The sequence below is a fragment of the Hypanus sabinus genome, chromosome 18 (genome assembly GCF_030144855.1).
Source record: "Hypanus sabinus isolate sHypSab1 chromosome 18, sHypSab1.hap1, whole genome shotgun sequence".
Taxonomy (NCBI): domain Eukaryota; kingdom Metazoa; phylum Chordata; class Chondrichthyes; order Myliobatiformes; family Dasyatidae; genus Hypanus; species Hypanus sabinus.
Window position 1 is genome coordinate 23,420,785 of NC_082723.1, and position 19,397 is coordinate 23,440,181.

Consider the following 19,397-nt stretch of genomic DNA (forward strand, 5'->3'; position numbering starts at 1 on the left):
CCTTCAGACCCTGTGGGAGGCAAGTGCAGGAATTGCCATGACCCTAGCAGAGTACTTAAATCAACCTTAGCGAAAGGTGAGATACTGGAGGATTGGAGGATAGCTAAATTTGTTCCACTGTTTAAGAAAGGCTCTAAAATAAACCAGGAAATTAGAGACTAGTAAGCCTGACATCAGTAGTGAGAAAGTTATTCAAAGGTATTCTGAGGGACTAGATATATCAGTACTTGGATAGACAGGGACTGATTAAGGATAGTCAACATGACTTTGTGCATGGTAAGTTGTGTCTAATGAATCCTATAGAGTTTTTTGAGAAAGCTGATGAAGGCAAGGCAGTTGATATTGTCTACATGGACTTTAGCAAGGCATTTGACAAGGTTCCACATGGGAGTTTGGTCAAGAAGGTTTAGTTGCTCAGCATTCAAGGTGAGGTAGTAGATTAGACATTGGCTTTGTGAGAGAAGCCAGAGAGTGGTCGTAGATGGGTACCTCTCATACTGGAGGCCCTGACTAGTGGAGTGTCATAGGGATCAGTGATGGGTTCATTATTGCTTGTCATCTATATCAATGATCTGAATGATAATGTGGGTAACTGAATCAGCAGATTTGCAGATGACACCAAGATTGATTGTGCAGTGGACAGTAGGGAAGACTTTAATGGCTTGCACAGGATCTGGATCAGCTGGAAAACTGGGCTAAAACGTGGCAAATGGAATTTAATGCAGACTAGGGTGAGGTGTTGCACTTTGGTATGTCTTGCACAGTGAACGCTAGGACACTGAGGTGTGCTGTAGAACAAAGGGATCTGGGAATACAGGTCTGTAATTCATTGGAAGTGATGTCAGAGGTAGATAGGGTCATAAAGATAGGGCCATAAATCGAAGTATTGAATACTGGAGATGGGATGTTATGTTGAAGTTGTATAAGAAGTTGGTGTGGCCTAATTTGGAGTATTGTGTGTGATTTTGGTCACCTACTTATAGGAAAGATGTAAATAAGGTTGAAAGAGTACAGAGAAAATTTACAAGGATGTTGCCAGGTCTGAAGGACCTGACTTATAAGGAAAGATTGAATAGATCAGGCCTTTATTCCTTAGATTGTAGAAGATTGAGAGGAGATTTGATAGAGGTGTTCAAAATTATGAGGGATATAGATAGGGCAAATACAAGCAGGCTTTTTTCAATGAAGTTGTATGAGACTACAACCAAAAATCACAGACTAAGGGTGAAAGCTGAAAAGGTTAAAGGGAAACTTCTTCACTCAGAGGGTCGTGAGAATGTGGAATGAGCTGCCAGCTCAAGTGGTGTATTTGAGCTTGATTTCAATGTTTAAGAGAAGTTTGGATAGGTGCATGGATGGCTGTGGTCCCGGTGCAGGTCAATGGGAGCAGGCAGTTAAAGTGGTTTGGCATGGACTAGATGGGCTGAAGAGCCTGATCTGTGCTGTACTTTTCTATGACTCTAATAATAATAAACCTGATTTTGAATCAAAATCAGAATTTTGATTCTTAGACTACTTCAGGGTACTTAGATGTTGTAATTGTCGCTGTGGATGCCTTGAAAAACTGCATTTTTTCATGGTGTCTTGGTATGTATGATAATTATAATACCAATTAAGAAGATAATGATCATTGTGGAAAGTGGCATCTTTCACAACCTCTGGCTGTTCCACTTTCACTTAGTGGCCACTTTATTTGGTACACCTGTACATTTTGTCAATGTAAGCATTTAAACAGCCAATCATGTAGCAGCAATTCAATGCATAAAAGCATGCAGGCATGGTTAGGAGATTCAGTTGATTTTCTGACCAAACATAAGAATGGGGAAGAAATATAATCGAAATGACTTTGACCATTGAATGATTGTTGGTGTCAGGCAGGGTGGTTGGAGTATCTCAGAAACTACTGATCTCCTGGGGTTTTCATGCACACTAGTCTCTAGAGTTTACAGAGAATGGTGGGGGGGGGGGGGGGAGTAAACAAAAATACATCCAATCAGTGACAGTTCTGTGGTAGAAAATGCCTTGTTAATGAGAGAACATGGGTTACAACAATGGTGTGCAGAACAGCATCTCAGAATGCACATGTCGGACCTTGAAGTGGATGGGCTATAGCAGCAGAAGACCAGAAACATATATTAGGTACTTTCTGTAATACACTGAGTGTATGTTGGCAGCCAATGAAGCACTTTCTGAAGTGTAATATCTCTTGCAGAAAACATTAATTTGTGCATAGCAAGCTCACAAAAACAACAAAGTTATGCCAATCGTGTTATGCAGAATGTTGATAGAATTATGAAGGACATAAATTAGGTGAATGCACACAGTTTTTACCCTATGGTTGAGGAGACAAGTTCTGAAGGACAAAGTTGAAAAAATCTGCAGATGCTGGAAATGCAAAGCAACACACGTAAAATGCTGGAGGGACTCAGCAGGTCAGGCTGCATCGGTGGAAAAGAGTAAACAGTTGATGCTTTGGGTTGAGACCTTTTATCAACACTGGGAAAATGTTGAGAAGTTAGAGAAAGAAGGTGGGTAGGGAGGAAGAACTACAAGGTGGTAGGGAATAGGTGAAACTGGGACAGGGGAGGGGTGAAGTAAAGAGCTGAGATGCTGATAGGTGAAAGAAATAAAGGGCTGGAGAAGGGAGAATCTAACAGAAAAGGGTAGAAGACCATGGAAGATAGAGAGGGGGGGAGGAACACCAGAGACAGGTGATGGGTAGGTAAGGAGATGAGACAAGAGAGAGGAATGGGAATGGTGAAGGGGGGGAGAGGTGCAGTTACCAGAAGTTTGAGAAATTGATGTTCATGCCAGATGGAATATAAGGAGTTGCTCCTCCTACCTGATGTGGTAGTAAAGGAGGCCATAAACTTGACACGTTGGAATGGGAATGGGAAGTAGAATTTAAGTGGCTGGCCACTGGGAGATCCTGCTTTTTCTGGTGGATGGAACATAGGTGCTCAGCGTAGCAGTCTCCCAATCTATGTTGGGTCTCACCGATATACAGTAGGCCACACTGGGATCACTGGATACAGTAGATGACCCCAACAGGCTCACAGGTGAAGTGTTGCCTAAAGGACATACTCTATTGTTGGTTTAGAGTTCAGAGTTCAAAGTGCAAAGTAAATTTATTATCAAGGTACATATATGTCACCATATATGAACATGAGATTTATTTTCTTGTGGGCATTCACAGAAAATACAAAGAAATACAAGAGAATCAATGAAAAACTGCACACAAACAAAGACGGACAAACATTCAATGTGCAAAAGACAACAAATCGTGCAAATACAAAACAGAAAAAATAGTGCAATAAATAAATAGATAATATTGTGAAATCTGTTCATTGTTGGGGTGAATGAATTTGTCCAAGAGCCTGATGGTTGAGGGGTAGTAACTGTTCCTGAACCTGGTGACATGGGACCTAAGGCTCTTGCATCTCCTTCCCGATGGCAGCAGTGAGAAGAGAACATGGCTTGGGTGTTGGGGGTCCTTGATGATGGATTCTGCTTTCCTGTGGCAGCGCTCTTTGGAATGAGCTCAGTGGTGGGGAGTGTTTTATCTGTGATGGCCTAAGCTGTATCCACTACTTATGGTAGATATTTCTGTTCCAGGGCATTGGTGTTTCCATACAAAGCCATGATGTAACTAGTCAGTATACTCTCCACCATACATCGATAGAGGTTTGGTCAAAGTTTTAGATGACTCGCAAACTTGTTAGAAGTGAGAGGAGGTACACTTTGTCAGAGCTTCTTTGACAGATACCTCCCAAACCCAAGCTGTGCACCATCCGGATAGACAAGGTAAGCAGGGTTTCCAATTGTATCACCTAATAAATGACGGTTAATCACTTTCTGGACCATTGCAATGAAGTCTGTTTCTGCTTCGTCAAGCAGCTTGACTCTGTCCACCACAAAAGGTTCAAATTGAACTTCCCATTCCCAGTTTGACATGTCGGCCCATGGCCTCCTCTACTGACATGATGAGATCACACTCAGGTTGGAGAAGAACCATCTCATATTCTGTCTGGATAGCCTCCAATGTGTTTGTATGAACACTGATTTCTCCAACTTTTAGTAATCACTCCTTTCTCACCCTCTTTTCTATTCATTCCCCATTCTAGTTCCCTTCTCACCCTGTCTCCTCACCTGCACGTCCTCTCCCTCCAGTAGCCCTCCTCCTTCCCTTTCTTCCATAGTCCACTGTCCTCTCCTATCAGATTCCTTCTTCAGATCTATTTTGTCTCTTCTACTTATCACCTCCAAGGTTCTTATTTCATCCCTCCTCCACCCACATTCCCCCTCATCTGGCTTCACCTATCACCTGCCAGCTTGCCCTCCTTCCACTCCCCTCACCTTATTATTCTGGCTTCTTCTCCCTTCCTTTCCAGTCTGATGAAATGTCACAGCCATAAAAGTTTTCTGTTCACTCCTCTCCATTGCTGCTGCCTGACCTATGGAGTTCCTCCAGCATTTTGTGTGTGTTGCTTAAGATTCTTCCCAGTCGATCATCTCCTGGTATATAAATGAATCAAATCAAACCAGTGCTCATGGAAATGATTGCAAATTGCATTAAGATGAAATAAAAACATTGAGTAGGTTATAGTGACAAACTCATTGTCAAACTGTATTTTTAACTTGTGTCATAAATGCAAATTATTATTAATTTATTTGTGGTAATATTACTTTATGTGTTAAGCTATATGAACAGCTTGGTCTGGAGAAACATTGTTTTGTTTGGTTGAATGTCAAACTGGAACTTGAAAATCAGACACAATTTTCATACCTCTCCTTGATCAGTGATTGCCCCGTGCGAATGGTTGAATGACAATACACTGAACTTGATGAAGCAAAAATAAATCCATCTGACCACTTGACATTTCAAGTAAAGGAAGATAGATCTTTTAGGTCTATCACAGAACCTGTGGAAGTGTAGTAATGTCAGGATGCTAACTTTAAGAGGAAGCACGGTTGTGCTCTAGAGTTGTTCCTTTCACCTCCAGCAACCTAGCTCAGTCCCAGACTCCCTGCTGTCTTTGTGACCACCTGGGTTTGTCATCGACTATATCTAATGCTCCCATTGCGGCCTCCTATACACCATGGGAGGGGCAGCTTTGTCGAGTACCTTTGTTCCGACTGCTGCAAAAGGCAGGATCTCCTGGTGGCTGCCCATTTCAATTCAACTTCCCATTCCTATCCTGATACGTCTGTCCATAGCCTACTCTACTGCCATGATGATGTCGTACTCATTTTGGAGGAGAAACACCTCTTATTCCATCTGGGTGCCTTCCAACCAGATGGCATGAACATTGACTTCTCCAACTTCTGGTAATTTCTCACCCAGTTTGGCTTCCTTCTCACCACTTCTCTTCTCTTTACCTGCCCATCACTTCCCTCTGGTATCCCTCCTCCTTCCCTTCCTTTCATGGTCCACTGTCCTCTCCTATCAGGTTCCTTTTTCATTAGCCCTTTACCTCTTCCACCTATCACCTCCCAGCTTCTTAATTTATTCCCTTCCCTCACCTACTCACCTTCCCCCTTCACCTGGTCTCACTTATCACCTGCCAGCTTGTAGTCCTTCTGCTTCCCCCACCTTCTTATTCTGGCTTCTTCCCCCTTCCTTTCCAGTCCTGATGAAGGGTCTCGGCCAGAAACATTATCTGTTTGTTCCTCTCCATAGGTGCTGCCTGACAAGTTGAGTCCCTCCAGCATTTTGAGTGTGTTGCTCTGGAATACGCTGCCTTGGAAGGTTGTGGAGGCTCAGTCATTAGTGGTATCTGAAGGGGAAGCGGATTTATTTTTCAAGGATCAGTGAACTGAGGGTTTAAGGGGAACATGAGTTAATGAGGAGATGAGACCTGGGGTAGATCAGCTATGATCATGTTGGACAGGACTGAGGGGCTGAGTGGCTTACTCCTGTTCTGGTTTCCTCCCACATCCAAAAGGTGTTGTGGATGGGTCGTTAAAATGGCTACTGTAAATAATAGGTGATTGGTAGACTCTGTGGGAACTTCGTGGGAATGTGGGAAAAATAAAATGAGATTAGTGTAAATAGGTACTTGCTGGTCAGCCCAGACTCAGTGGATCGACGGGTACGAATGACTCTGTCATCTTCGTAAGACCGTCACCCCATCCGTTCTGAATGCAAGCAAAGGAAGTTTGTGACGGCTGTCAACGACCTATAGAAGACCGTTTTCTGATGCGGGTGAACGATGCTTCCTGGCACGAACATTGCTTGCAATGTACAGTATGTCAACAACCACTCACCAGGAGCTGTTATTTTCAAGACAGAAAACTTTACTGCAAACCTGACTATGAACAGTAAGTCTGTGCACATTTCAAAGATACTGAACTGCAAGGATACTGCACTACTTAGTCTTCAATAGTTTGGTTTGAAGGCCTTGTCTAACATAAAGCCACAACTCATCCCTTTTTTTATGAAAATACATTGCAATGATATCATCATCATTATGTGCCAGGTTATATGATGTGGGCAATCATGAAAATTTACCATGATTGCTCTTGGCAGATTTTTCCACAGAAGTGGTTTGCCATTGCCTTCTTCTGGGCAGTGCCTTTACAAGATGGGTGACCCCAGCCATTATCAGTCCTCTCCAGAGATTGTCTGCCTGGCGTCAGTGGTTGCATAACCAGGTCTTGTGATGTGCACCAGCTGTTCATCTGACCATCCACAACCTGTTCTCGTGGCTTCACGTGACCCTGATCGGGGGCTAAGCAGATGGTACACTGTGCCCAAGGGTGACCTGCAGGCTAGCGGAGGGAAGGAGTAACTTACATCTCCTTTAGTAAAGACGTATCTCCACCCCACCACCCACCTGTGATAATATAGTTTCCGTAGTAACCCTTCACTCTTCATTCAAGGTCATTTTATTCTTTTTAAGTGCAGCACCCCTACTGGGGCCCAGGCCACTGAGAGGAGTTCTCCAGAGCCCTCTTTGGCCAGTCATTCAAATTGTCCCCAGGTGTAGCCCATCTTCATAGATCCTTCCTCTCCCAGGGATGAGGTCTTTGACATTCCTGTTGGGGTTTCTGGATTCTTATGGGATAGGGCTGCCAGCCCAATGCCCAACCCTCCTCCCTTTGCAGCCAGGCTGGATCATCCACAGCGAGGTTTTATGACTCTGTGTCGAACAATAATTCCATTTACTACCTGCACGCCTAGAAAGACAATCACACAGACTGGTCTACAGACACCTGATAGCAATCAGAGTTTTTTTTTAAATATGAAAAAAGAACTCTTTCACACCAGGTTTCCACTGAACATTTGTAACAATAATAATTAGAAACTCCTTATGAAGTTGAAAATATTACATCTGGTCATAAGGGTTGACTATCATCAGGAATTCAGGAAACACTGTATCTGAACTGCGCGAATAATCTATTTTAAATCCTTCTCATTTCCCAGATTCTGAGCTCTCACTCTGAAAACTTTCTCTTTATGTTTGCTTTGAAACAAAATGACACTGTAAGTGTCATAAAGGAGAGAGGTTTCTGCCCTGTTTAAAATTACTCGGTAATGGTGCTGGAAATGCAGGCAAGCAAGTAAGTTTTCCAACAACTTAGAATGAATAAACCAAAGTGCAGCACTATTAATACCTTCCTGTAGTCTCTCCCTTGTTAAAGGGAGCATATCAGCTTTGAACTGGTAGATAAATCTATCATACACAACATTACTAACAGTAAGTCTATTCAGGTCAAAGAACAACACTATGGAAAGCTAAGGAACCAGTATCAAAATAAAAGCAAGCATTGCCTTTCAAAAGAAAACATTCATATCAAAGACACATTTTGGTACAACTTTCGAAGTAAAATTTGTATATTTCTCCATCTAGACATTGTGAAATATTAGCCTGTCAGCAGGTTATAATGCCAAATAGTAAGGAAAATTGTTCTTATAAAGTTTTCCATTGCTTATTTCCTTCCTATCTTTATAGTTATTGATTTTTACAATGAAAGTGTCCCACAAGCTAGTTATTAAAATACATCACTTCTTCTCCCCGTCTTTCTGCCTGTATCTCTATCTGCCAACACCCAGACAAAAAGCAGATTGTTGAAATTATTAAATTGGAGCAAGTGGTAATAGCATATAGTGCTGTGCAAAGGTCTTAGGCACATATATTTAGCTAGGGTGTCTGAGACTTTTGCACAGAACTGCATTTGTCATTGTGGAGCAGAGAACAAGTTTGTAACTATGGCGGGAGGAAAGGATGTTGAGAACAGTGAGGGTGGAGCACCGCGGGAGGGTGTGGGACAGGTGGCAGGGAGGAGGGCCAGGGCGGGGTTTGCGCAGACACAGATACTCACGGTCCTGAAACACCTGGCAAAGTCATTTGATTCCAAACAATTGGTTTATTGATCAGTACAGAATGTCTCTCTGGTGTTGATTCCCCTCTCCCTGCCCCCTTCCCACTCTCAGTCCACAATAGAAACCCATATCAGAATCAGGTTTATCATCACTGACATATTTTTTTGTGGCAACAGTACAGTGCAGTACATTAAAATTACTACAGTACTGTGTAAAAGTCTTAGGCACTCTAGCTATATACATGCGCCTAAGACTTTTGTACAGTACTGAGAGTGACTTCAGAAAGGACAGAACATGTTCAATAGGTCAGGAAGTCAGTGCAAAGTGAGAGAAACACACCTAACACAAAATGCTTGAGGAACTGTCTGCATTTCCAGCTGCTGCAGAATCTCTTTTGTTTATACCATGTTCAATCGATAACTTTTCAGCAGAATCTGGAACTGTTGGATAAGTTACACCCAAGTTGCTTATTTTCATCTCCATGCTAGCTTTAGACATTGATTTCAGATATCTGAGTAAATAAAATGCACAGTTCACATTTCTGAGTTTCTTTATGCTGTAAATTACTACTTGTGGTATATAATCTTGCAGCTATCTTTTACTTTCCACTCTAGAAAATTTCTGGAGCATTTTACCTCCCTGAGTGAGAAGGCAATTGAAATCTACACTCTCAAGTCCCTGCTCATGTCGGAAACTATAAAACTTTTGTAAAAACTCATAAGGGTTGTCAGCCTCTGGCAAGGGGAATCTAGGATCCCTGCCTGAGGTGATGTCTATGTACCTCCAGGCCCATTTTTCTTGCTACCCACCAAATGCCCTAGAAAGCCTTTTAATTGTTTTCAAATCACTACAACAAAGTACTTTTACTGCACAGACTGTTGACAATCGAAGATGGCTGTTCACCTCCACTTTCACACAGGCAAAAAGAGATGGTCACTAAAGGCTACATCCCAAAAATTAACAAAAAAATATACCCAAATCACTCTACCATTACACACCATAAAAATGCAATTAGGAATCCTGTTCAAAGCCTATTTCAATGTTGCTCTCACCAGGTATTGGAAAAAGAAGATAAGAGAGCCATGATTTCTGATAAACTGTTTCCCTAATGTGGGACGGCTGGGTGGCAGTGTGGAGATATATCTCTACCAAAGGAGATGTAAGATGCTCCTTCCCTCCACTAACCTGAAGGTCACCCTTGGGCAAAGCGTAGCACCTGCTTAGCCCCCAATCAGGGTCACGTGAAGCCAAGGGAGCAGCTGGTCGATGGTTGTATGAGCTGCCGGTGCATATCACAAGTCCTGGTTATGCAACCACTGATTGCAGACAGACAATCTCTGAGAAGTATTCATAATGGCTGGGGGTCACCTGCCTTGTAAAGAAACTGCCCAGAAGAAGGCAATGGCAAACCACTTCTTAGAAAACTTTGCCAAGAACAATCATGGTCATTGACCTTGATCACCCATGTCATGTGACACAGCACATAATGATGATGTCATACAACATGGCACATAATGACGATCAGGAATGTGAGATGGTGATGTCACATTGTAGTCAATGCATCACTCTGCAATGCCAGCGATCGAAGTTCAATTCCCAATGCTGCCTGTGAGGAACTTTTACATTTGACCTGTGATCCCATTGATTTCCTTCAAATTTTCAGGTGTCTTCCCACATTCCAAAGATGTTTGGTTAGGGTTAGATTTAGCAAGCTGAGGGCATGCTATGTTGACACTGGAAGCATGGCGGCACTTGTGGGATGCCCCCAGCTCAATCCTTGCTGATTTGTTTTGACACAAACAATGTATTTCACTGTATGTTTCAATGTGCACGTGATAAATAAAATCTATCTTTCTTTATCTGTAATGATGACAAAGAACTGGAACTTGCCTCAAGATGATTAATAGAAATGAATGATGGCTTGTTGACCATGTTGAGGTTTGAGCAATGCTGGATCATCTTCACACAATTATAAATAAAAAATACTCCCAATAAGGCCTTGCATAAAATGTATTCCTCTGTTACCAATAGGCCTAATAAACCAGTGCTCCAGCTACAAAATATGAACTGTGGAGAGGCAGGAGGAGTGATTATTATGGAGAGGTTGCTTTCCTTGAAAATCTTTTGTATCACAATCTTCAGTATCACAGAAAAACCTTAAACCCATTTGATTGTCATAGCAAAAATGAGTTACAATGGATGCTTTTCTCTTAACTGTACTGAGTACTGTAGATGCTAGTTCATGGCATGGGGCAACATAAGAAATCTGCTTTGGAAACTGACAAGGCAATATCTTAAATGGTCAGCAGCTGTGTTTGGAGACACAAGTGATGAGCTCTTTGAGCCTGTTTAGAGGCATTTGGCTTTGAGGTTTTTAAAGCACCTGAATTGGTTAATTGTTGTTTAATAAGTGTCATTAATCATTTAGTGTTCCTTGTGCTTTTCATGAGGAACTTGCTGTTTGTAGTGTGGTATCCTGGTGCCTTCTGTTTGAACTTATTAAGTTTATCATGATAGGCTTGTGGATTCCATGTTACTTGTATTACTTAAGCAGATGCCCGATTAGTGCTAATTATGGGGTCCTAGTTTTGAGTTTGTTACCTCTTGTGGTGTTATTCGATTGAGCCACCAATGTTCTTTAGGAATTATTATGAAGTATAATAATTCTGGTTGCTGTCTTTACATTGGAATCTGTCTTTCCTTTGCACTTGGGTTCTGATATTGCCAGCGCACGGCATGACAACAAATGCTTATCACCTTCCAGCTTTCAGTTTTAAAAAAAGACATACAACAGGTGATTAGAAACATAGAAACATAGAAAACCTACAGCACAATACAGGCCCATTGGCCCACAAAGTTGTGCCGAACATATCCCTACCTTAGAAATTACTAGGTTTACCTATAGCCCTTTATTTTTCTAAGCTCCATGCACCTATCCAAAAGTCTCTTAAAAGATCCTATCTTATCCACCTCCACCAGCGTCGCCGGCAGCCAATTCCATGCACTCACCACTCTCTGAGTAAAAAAAACTTACCCCAACACCTCCTCTGTACCTACTCCCCAGCACCTTAAACCTGTGTCCTTTTGTGGCAACCATTTCAGCCCTGGGAAAAAGCCTCTGATTATCCACACGATCAATGTCTCTTATCTTATACACCTCGATCAGGTCACCTCTCATCCTCCATCGCTCCAAGGAGAAAAGGCCGAGTTCACTCAACCTGTTCTCAAAAGGCATGCTCCCCAATCTAGGCAACGTCCTTGTAAATCTCCACTGCATCTTTTCTATGGTTTCCATATCCTTTCTATAGTGAGGTGACCAGAACTGAGCACAGTACTCCAAGTGGGGTCTGACCAGGGTCCTATATAGCTGCAACATTACCTCTCGGCTCCTAAATTCAATTCCACGATTGATGAAGGCCAATACACCGTACGCCTTCTTAACCATAGAGTCAACTTGTGCAGCAGCTTTGAGCATCCTATAGATCCCTCTGATCCTCCACACTGCCAAGAGTCGTACCATTAATACTATATTCTGCCATCATATCAGTGCGGAGGGTCCAGGAGAGATTGTTGGTGACATGGATGCCAAGGAACTTGAAGCTCTAAACCAGCTCTAAAGAAGTTCCATTGATGAGGGTGGAGTTTGTTCATTTTCCTACTTCGTTAGGTCAGCAATCAGCGTCTTTTTCTTACTGACCTTGATGGCTGGATGGTTGGCTTGATACCATGACTGTTGCTTCTCAATGTCAATATAAAGGTAAGATAGTTTAATGATATAATTTGCAAAAAAAAACAGTGGATATTTTTGTCCTAAAACTTGCTCATACTGTTCAAACATCTTGACGGTAAATGATGCACAAAATTCCTGGAAGAAGATCCTCCAATCAGTAAACTGAGCTTATCGTGCTAAAAAAAAATCCATCATATCATCTGCACATACATCAAGAACTGCAAGTTTAAAAAAATAGGCAAAATGTTGTTACTTTCGCAATTTGGGTTTATTCATTTTGATTTCTCCAAATATAAGTGAGGCCATGTAAGTTTATAGAGAAGGTTCATAGATTAGTCAGGGTATCAAAGGTTACGGGGAGAAAGCAGAAGAATAGGGTCGAGAGGGATAATGAATCAGCCATGATGGAATGGTGGAGCAGACTCGATGGGTTAAATAACCTCATTCCACTCCTATATCTTATCGTTTTATGGCCTCATAAGAGCCACAAGAGGGAATTTTATTCTGTATCTTGGATCTTTGGGTGTGGGCAAATTTCTGTAACCTGGATGGCTATAACACAGGGACCACCTGTTCAAAGTAACACAACTAAGTTCCTCTGCATTACTTGCCCCTTTCTCCTCAGACCCTAAGAGCTCACTGGAAAATGCTTAACACAGGACATCTGCTAACGCCACTGGGATTCCTTCATGAATGTTGAGTTGCTCAAGTTGCTTCAGAACATAAGAACTGGGATCAGGAGCAAGCCATCTGCTCCCACGAAGCCGCTTCTCTGTTTAACATTGCAATGGTTGAACTTTCCATTCCTGTCCACAGTCTTCTGGGCGGAGAATGCCAATAATTTACAGGCCTCTTCAGGGAGAGAATTCTCTCTCATCTCTATCCAAGATCAGTGACCTCTTAAGCTGATTATATGATCTTCTGGTTTCAGATTCCCCAAGGGTTATGCCTTTTAGTATCGTGACTGATGCCTCCAAGAACTGTACACAATTCATCGAGAATCTTGTTTATTTGGTTGTGACATTAGAAAGGGTATTAAATACATAAATGATCTTCCCTCAGTTAATACAGAACAATTATGTATTTAATATAGAATATTTACCTCATCAAATAATCCCAGAAGTACATGAGGTAATGCTCGAGTGTAAGGCCGTTTGGGCTATCCTTCAACAATAAGCAATTTACTTAAGGGAATTTGTCATAGTTTAACACAAGAATACTCTGGTTTGTGTGTGTGTGTGTGTGTGTGTGTGTATGTATAAGATCATAAGATATAGGAACAGCATCAGGCCATTTGGCCCATCATTCTATCCATGGCTGATCCATTTTCCCTCTCAGACCCAATCTCCTGCCTTCTCTCTGTATCCCTTCATGCCCTGACCAATCAAGAACCTATCAATCTCTGCCTTAAGTATACCGAATGACTTGGCCTCCACGGCCGCCTATGGCAAAGAATTCCAAAAATTCACTACTCTCTGGCTAAAGAAATTTCTTCTCATCTCCATTCTAAATGGATGCCGCTCAATTCTGAGGCTGTATCCTCTGGTCTTAGACTCCCCCACCATAGGAAACATCTTCTCCACATCCACTCTATTGAGGGCTTTTAATGTTCATAAGGTTTCAATGAGATCACCTCCCATTCATCTGAATTTCAGGGAGTACTGGCCTAGAGCCACGAAACGCTCTTCATATGGCAAGCCTTTCAATCCTGGAATCAATTTCATAAACCTTCTTTAAACCCTCTCCAAGGTCAGCACATCCTTTCTTAGATAAGGGGCCAAAAACTGCTCACGATTCTCCAAGTGAGGCCTGACCAGTGATTTGTAAAGCTTCAGCTTTACATCCTTGTTATATTCCAGTCCTCTTGAATACTGCACATGCATGTGTGTTAGTGTGCATGCATATCTGTGAGTGTGTGTGTGTGTGCACACACAGTTGTTTAGTTATTTAATGGAAGATGTGCTATTGTAGGGTTCCCATTGTATTTTAGACAACACAATGCTAACTTCACCCACCATAGCTCTGAACTGATTCCACGACCTACAGATCCTGCAAGGACTTTGAAAGACTCTAAAACTCATGTTCTGAGCATTATTTATTTATTTATTTATTTATATTTCTACAATTTGTCTTCTTTTGCACTTTGGTAATTTGTTAGTCTTTGTTCATGTATAGTTTTTCTGGGGGGGGGGGTAAATTCTATTGTATTTCTTTATTTTCCAGCAAATGACTGCAAGAAAATGAGTCCCAAGCTACTGTTTGGTACTTTGACTTTGAATTCAAAGGTAGTGTGAATGATATTTTCTGTCACCGGCCTTGCCCTTGCACACAACTTTTAACAGGAGAGACGGAAGAATCTTTCTGAATCATTAACTCTGTACCTGTAGATGTTGACTGTTCTCAGTATTTTCTGTTCTTTTTTTTAACAGATGATGCTCATTACTTCCAACTGAGAATTTATTTTACTCTAACAAGTGTAAGCCAGCAAACAGATCCCGATCCTGAGCAGACTGAAAATAGCATCTTAAGAGAACTCTGTAATCTTGCTCAGCTTGGCTAGTATGGAGCTTACAGGGATACATTCAACTCCAGCATCAGTGGTAGTGTGCTCAGAATTCCTGTGTGTGTGCATAAATGTGTAAAACATAGACCTGTAGGTTGCAGTATAATCTTCTAGAGCCGTCAAATTTCTTACATTACTGTATGGAGCTAGACCATGGACCACCTACTGTAGGCATCTGAAAGCCCTGGAACAATACTGCCAACTGTTTCTACCACCTATCTTGGCAGAATATTCCAGGTACCTCTTCACTGCCTCACAAATCTCATTTAATCTTTCCTCCTCTCACCTTAAAATTCTCAACAAAATCAAAAAACATTTTGAGGATCAGCTGGAAGAACAGACACATAAACACCAGCCTACTGGAGGGGGGCAACATGAACAGCATCTCCACCGTGACAAAACAGCACCAACATTGATGGATAGGTCATGTCAGTCGAATGCCTAACTCACGTCTCCCAGAATAGGTCCTTTATTTCCACTTGAAGGAAGGTCAGCGAGCCCCTGGTGGGCAAAGGAAGCACTTCAAAGATAACATCACAATCAGCCTGAAGAAATTCAACATGGCGTCTAAAAACTGGGAAGACATTGCACTCAATAGATACACCTGCCCAGAGGAAATCTGATCAGAAGGGAGCTGTATTCCATGAGAACGACTTTCACTGTGCCGCAGAGAACAAGCGGCGTCTGTGAAAGGAGAGACTGAGAATCCAAAAGACCCGAACACTGACCACGTCCACCATTTCCACTTGCCCACACTGCACCAGAATCAGTGGATCCTGGATCGGCCTCTACGGCCACCAGAGGACCCACCAATAGACAACCCCTTAGGAGAACATCATACTCAATTCGAGTGATTGCACTGCTGCTTCTAGAAAATAGAACAGCACATCACAGGAATTGGCTCTTTTACCCACCATGTCCACACCAACCATAATACTAAACTAAACTAGTCCTATCTGCTTCTTCATGGTCTGCATCCCTATGATCCCTGTGTGTACTTGTATCTGTTTAAATGCCTCAAGACAAGTTTGTTCTTATTTAACTATATAGATGTATACTGACAAATGAAAAAGCGCAGTAGTACACATAACACACAATAACTTAGGAAAGTAAGAATTAAATCCACAAATTACGCATAGATAAACAAATTTAAGTGCATAAATTAAATATTGAACAAATTATCCAGTGACACTTTGAATGTGACATGGCAGGGAGTTCAGAAGCCTAATGGCCTGAAAGAAGAAGCTGTTTCCCATCCTGACCGTTCCTGTCTTTATGCATTGGAGTCTCCTGCCTGATGGTAGAGAGTCAAAGAGGATGCTGGATGGATGGGTGGGATCCTTGATGATACTAGTGGCCCTGTGTACACAGGGCTTCTGATAAGTGTCCCCAGTAGATGGTAGGGAGACTCCTATGATTATCCTCACTGTAACTGTTTCTACCACCTGTCTTGGCAGAACATACGAGGTACATCCTGCTTGCCTCACAAATCACCTTTAAACTTTCCCCCCTCACCTTAAAGCTAAGCCCTCTAGTACTTAACATTTCCACTCTGGGAAAAAGACTCCGCCTATCTGCTCCATCCTATCAGGTCACCCCTCAGATTCTCTGGAGAAAATAATCCAGATTTGTCCGACCCCTCCTGATAGCCATCCTGGCATCATCCTAGTAAAACTCTTCTGCACCCTCTCCAAAGCCTTCATTTCCTTCCTGTAATGTACATAACTGCACATAGTACTTTTGCCTAACAAAAGTTTTATATGAATGAGATTCTGCAGGTGCTGGAATCACCAGCCAGTTTGGACTCCTTTCCTTCCCCCCTACCTTCTTGTTTTGGCTTCTTCCCCCCTTTCTCATGCTGATGAAGGGCCTCAGCACAAAATATTGTCTGCTCATTTTCCTCCATAGATGCTTCCTGAGCTGCTGAGTTCCTCCAGTGTTATGTGTGAAAAGTTTTATAGAACTGCAACATGACTTCCCAACTTTTATACTCAATGCCTTTACCACCCTATTCAGTTGTGTTGTCATTTGGACTTGTCCTCCAAGATCCCTGCATACACCAATACCATTTACTGTACAATTTCCTCAGCCAACCCAGAATGCATCACCTCAAACTTGTCTACATTGGCCAGTTCTCTACTTCTCTATCATGCCCTGTTAGAGTCTTCTATGTTCCAGTTAGATCACCTGTCACTCTTCAGAGTGCCAAATACATTAGCTGCTCATGGAAGATTAAAACTTTGATCACAATGTCTGAGCTGTTCCATCATATGACCTAAACTGTGCAACCTTATATTCCATTATCACAGCCAAACAATTTTTGATGCAGCATCTCAAAGCAGGATGTTAACAATTCCTTTCCTCCTCATAGATTCTGCTCAGCCCTTTGAAGGAAGAAATAAGACCATAAGACAGAGGAGCAGAATTAGGCTGTTTGGCCCATCAAGTCTTCGCTGCCTTCTCATCATGGCAGATTTATTATCCCCCCTCATCCACATTCTTCCTGCAACCTTTGACATCCTTACTAATAAATATACTCTGTACCAATAAATTCCACAGGTTCACCACCCTCGGGCTAAATAAATTCCTCCTCATTTCCATTCTAAATGGTTCAGATAGTTCAGTTTATTACCAGAGAATGTAAGCAGTATACTGTGCAACCAAAATACATAGTCTTTGCAGAAATCCATGATAAGCAGAACCCCAAGAGAATGAACGACAGAAGGGCGTTAGACCCCCAAAGCCCTCTCTCCCCCTCCCTCGCACAAGCAGAAAGCATCAACCTCACACCCCCACCCGTTTCATCAAAAAGTGTCAGCACCCATCAGCCACCAAGCACCCAAAGGGAGACCATGATTGGCAGACACCAGAAACAGTTGGCAGGCACCCAACAGTTCAACATGCCACAAGCTTTCTCTGTCTCACTAACAAGGGACAGGGAGATGTCACCCACTTCACAGCAAAAAGGGAGGTAACAGTCACTGTTACGATATTCCAGTCTGCTGCATTCTGAGAATCTCTGACTTGAGAACTGGCAGCAAACTCTCCCCACCATAGAGAGAGAGAGGGAGAGTGGTCACTCAACTACAGAGACCTCTGCAGCATCTGCCGCTGTAAAATCCCGATACTCCCTCTCTTTTGACACATCAGTCAGTGATCCCAGCTTGGGATCAGTCGTCCACAGGGACACTCCCTGGGGGGCACCATCTTCCAAGCCGTGCCTGGAGAAAATGGTCGGCCGATGAGCTCCAGGAGCGGAAACTCACCTGCCATTAAGAAACCGCAGTTTGAGTGCCATTGCAGATCAGTACCTTGACAGAACCACATCCATCTTGAAAAGATAAAAAAGGGACACCCAAGAGAGGAACTTAAGCTGTTTCCACAGATGAACTCAAAGAGGTAGCCACTTGGCACCATCTTGAGCTAAAGGGACATCCTTCTATTCTGAGGCTGGGCCCTTGGGGCCTAGACTCCCCCACTATTGGAAATGTTCCCTCTATGTCCACTCCCTCTAGACCTGTCAATATTCGATAAGTTTCAATGAGATCTGCCTTCATGCTTCTAAACTCCAGAGTGTACAGGCCCAGAGCCATCAAATGTTCCTCATACATGAATAAAATTTCAAACTCAAAGTAAATCAAAACCCTTGAATGAATCACGTTCTGAGTGCATTTGTGGATGCCTTCTAGGTTCTGCATGCAAACACACCACCTTCAGACCAGATGGTTAGTTTAACAGCTCTTCGCTTGGATCCAGAATGTAGAAATAAATAGTTTCTTTAAAAAAAACCTCAATGACTGACAGAATGAATTGCAATAACCAGCTGTGAAACATGCTTTTCCTTTATACCCTGTGAATCTGCTCATAGTTCACCACGAGTCATCACTTGCGAGGCTGTAAATCACATTTCAATGATGGTAGACAATGCATCATTCAGATCTTGCAGTCAAAGGATAATGTTAACAGTGAATTCAAATGTTGATACAAATTTACAACCTGGATATTATGTTCTCCCTCAGAGCGAATTGCTAATGATGTTAACATAGAAAATGTCCTGACAACTTTCCAAATCTCACCTGTTGTTGGTTACGCTTATATCAAGCCAATCTCAGCTCTGGCTGGCATCCACGAGTTCATTATAGATGGATGCATTGACAGAAACCTGGCTGAGGGGAAATAACTCTGGGTAGGACCGAGGACCCGAGTTATAGGGAAAGGTTGAATTGGCGAAGACTTTATTCCCTGGAGCGCAGAAGGATGAGGGGAGATTTGATAGAGGTATACAAAATTATGAGGTGTACAGATAGGGTAAATGTAAGCAGGCTTTTTCCCATCAGATTGGGTGAAATTAGAACTGGAAGTTATAAGTTGAGGGTGTAAGATGAAATATTTAAGGGGATCCTGAAGGGGAATTTCTTTAATCAGAGGGTGGTATGAGTGTGGACGAGCTGCATGTGGTAGATACAGATTTGTTTGCAATATTAGCAGTGTGCCAGGTGCTGAAGGGTGTGAGGGAAGAGAACTGGATGCAATTACTACTACAAAAGAGAAGGTGCTCAAAAAGCTTAAAGACCTAAAGGTGCATAAGTCCCCTGGACCAGATGAATTGCACCCTAGGGTTCTGAAAAAGGTAGCATTAGAGAATGTGGTGGCATAACTAATGTTTTTCATGAATCATTGGACTCTGGCATGGTTCCAGAGGACTGGAAAATTGCAAATATCATTCCACTCTATAAGAAAGGAAGGAGGCAGCAGAAAGGAAATTGTAGACCTGTTAG

The 19,397-nt window shown here is 42.4% G+C and overlaps 1 long non-coding RNA gene across 2 annotated transcripts in view; it reads left to right on the forward strand.

The window, feature by feature from the left end:
* LOC132407416 (uncharacterized) overlaps nt 1-19,397 on the forward strand; it is a 93,925-nt gene that overhangs the window by 3,790 nt on the left and 70,738 nt on the right. Inside the window, exons 2-3 of one of the 2 annotated variants that reach the window (XR_009516473.1) lie at nt 3,616-3,804; nt 5,681-6,436. This is a non-coding gene — a long non-coding RNA (uncharacterized LOC132407416). Of the gene's footprint in view, nt 1-3,615; nt 3,805-5,680; nt 6,437-19,397 lie in introns of those variants that run through there. The other variant, XR_009516474.1, reaches the window with a different exon arrangement.